The 2,500-nt window shown below is 50.2% G+C and overlaps 4 non-coding genes across 4 annotated transcripts; 2 read left to right on the forward strand and 2 right to left on the reverse strand.

The window, feature by feature from the left end:
* The first annotated feature begins 961 nt into the window (after nt 1-961).
* Nucleotides 962-1,032, forward strand: TRNAG-GCC (transfer RNA glycine (anticodon GCC)). Its single transcript has one exon. It is a non-coding gene; the product is annotated as a tRNA-Gly (tRNA).
* Nucleotides 1,033-1,103: 71 nt separating this feature from the next.
* TRNAW-CCA (transfer RNA tryptophan (anticodon CCA)) lies at nt 1,104-1,175 on the reverse strand. The gene has a single exon. It is a non-coding gene; the product is annotated as a tRNA-Trp (tRNA).
* Nucleotides 1,176-1,418: 243 nt separating this feature from the next.
* Nucleotides 1,419-1,492, reverse strand: TRNAN-GUU (transfer RNA asparagine (anticodon GUU)). The gene has a single exon. It is a non-coding gene; the product is annotated as a tRNA-Asn (tRNA).
* An 869-nt stretch (nt 1,493-2,361) lies between these two features.
* TRNAG-GCC (transfer RNA glycine (anticodon GCC)) lies at nt 2,362-2,432 on the forward strand. The gene has a single exon. It is a non-coding gene; the product is annotated as a tRNA-Gly (tRNA).
* The last annotated feature ends 68 nt before the right edge of the window (nt 2,433-2,500 follow it).

Raw genomic sequence — 2,500 nt, forward strand, 5'->3', positions numbered from 1 at the left:
GTGTATGAGATACATGTATGACTTTTCTGTGGCCTTCTTAGCGTAGCTATCTGCTCCTCTGGTGGTGTTCTACCAGCCTGTCAGGCGTGTGTCTTGCCCATCCAATCTTCACTGTGGCATGTTAGACTTGTCTTCTCTGTGAGCGGAGTCTCCTTCCCAGAGCAGGTGCTTTCTCTGAACTCTTGCTTTGTAAGACTGCTGGGCAAGGCCCTCCCTAGCCCCTCACTCAGATAGATACATTTACCTGCAGAGCTCAGCTTTGGAGAAAGAGAGGGGGCAGAGAGCGCAAAGGGGAAGGCCCAAGGTGCACACCTTATTTTACATAAAAGCTCGGGCTCTTGGGAGGACAGGGACATGAGGGTTCTCAGGGAAAGCCATCACATTAGTATTGATGGCTGGGCCTTGAAACACAACAATCCCGGAATGGCCAGGCACAAAATGCCTGTGCAATAGGCCTGACCATAGGCTTCTGGAGGTCTTGCTCTCCAGAGGCCCCAGTGGTCTAAGCCCGACCAGGGCTGTGCCCGACCAGGGCTGTAGGCCGCGTTGGGAGCGCGTTAGGGACGCAGGGTGCAGAACTCTGCCCGTTTCACCCCAGCATTTCGGGGAGGACAGGGAATTTGGCAAAGACAGTGGGAAGGATTTTTAAGGAGGAGAGTTCAGTGACATGATCTGAAACACAATAGTGCTGGTGATCTGGAGGCTGCATTCTATGAGCCACTTCTGTCGGGAGCAGCCTGCCATCATGCCCTGATAACCACAACACTAGTCCCAAGCCAGTGACCTCAGCAAATGCAAAAACATTCATACTTATAGTCTCCTGCATCTGATTCTTGCCATCATGTGAAACGTTGGCATTCCAATGTCTGTTGCACACACTTTGTTCATAGGTGTGCAATTTGAGTGCGTGCGCCTCATCACTGTCTTGGACAGAGCTCTGTCTCTAAGCTACACATGTGAAGCATTGGTGGTTCAGTGGTAGAATTCTCGCCTGCCACGCGGGAGGCCCGGGTTCGATTCCCGGCCAATGCAAGGCTGTGTTCTTTTGACTTTGCTTTCTAAATCAAATATGGGAACTCAGTGGGGCATAAAATGGGAAACAGTGACCCCGACGTGATTTGAACACGCAACCTTCTGATCTGGAGTCAGACGCGCTACCGTTGCGCCACGAGGTCCTTGCTTTTGGAGTCACATCAGCAAATGTTGTGAGCCTTTTCATTTTTGCCCACCTCCTTATGTGCCTAGGGTTGTATTACAAGGTTTGTCTTTTTGTTTTCCATCCTATTGATGAAATTGAGTGCAGGTGCAGAGAGAACGCAGAGGATTGAAATGTTCAGGGAAAGGGTCTCACGCAGGAGCTCTAGACCAAAGGCACATTACTATGATTTATTAAAGTGCTTCATGCATGCAAAAGGAATCGTCCCTGGGTGGGCTTGAACCACCAACCTTTCGGTTAACAGCCGAACGCGCTAACCGATTGCGCCACTGAGACTAGTGACAAAAGCACATCTCCTGAGACTCAACATATATCTTTATGTGTGCACGCCTGCCTTGAGCTTGTGTTATATAAGGCGTCTTTATCCTACGCAGCATTTGCCATTTGCTTAGTGTCTTGTCACTGTTGGGTGTTATGACGCGCAGACTACTGTCTAATGGTGTTAGGGCCAGTATTACAACCAGTCCCAGTGTATGAGATACATGAATGACTTTTCTGTGGCCTTCTTAGCGTAGCTATCTGCTCCTCTGGTGGTGTTCTACATGAGGGTTCTCAGGGAAAGCCATCACATTAGTATTGATGGCTGGGCCTTGAAACACAACAATCCCGGAATGGCCAGGCACAAAATGCCTGTGCAATAGGCCTGACCATAGGCTTCTGGAGGTCTTGCTCTCCAGAGGCCCCAGTGGTCTGTGCCCGACCAGGGCTGTAGGCCGCGTTGGGAGCGCGTTAGGGACGCATAAAGGGACGCAGGGCGCAGAACTCTGCCCGTTTCACCCCAGCATTTCGGGGAGGACAGGGAATTTGGCAAAGACAGTGGGAAGGATTTTTAAGGAGGAGAGTTCAGTGACATGATCTGAAACACAATAGTGCTGGTGATCTGGAGGCTGCCTTCTATGAGCCACTTCTGTCGGGAGCAGCCTGCCATCATGCCCTGATAACCACAACACTAGTCCCAAGCCAGTGACCTCAGCAAATGCAAAAACATTCATACTTATAGTCTCCTGCATCTGATTCTTGCCATCATGTGAAACGTTGGCATTCCAATGTCTGTTGCACACACTTTGTTCATAGGTGTGCAATTTGAGTGCGTGCGCCTCATCACTGTCTTGGACAGAGCTCTGTCTCTAAGCTACACATGTGAAGCATTGGTGGTTCAGTGGTAGAATTCTCGCCTGCCACGCGGGAGGCCCGGGTTCGATTCCCGGCCAATGCAAGGCTGTGTTCTTTTGACTTTGCTTTCTAAATCAAATATGGGAACTCAGTGGGGCATAAAATGGGAAA

Source organism: Triturus cristatus, chromosome 4_2 (assembly GCF_964204655.1).
Source record: "Triturus cristatus chromosome 4_2, aTriCri1.1, whole genome shotgun sequence".
Taxonomy (NCBI): Eukaryota; Metazoa; Chordata; class Amphibia; order Caudata; family Salamandridae; genus Triturus; species Triturus cristatus.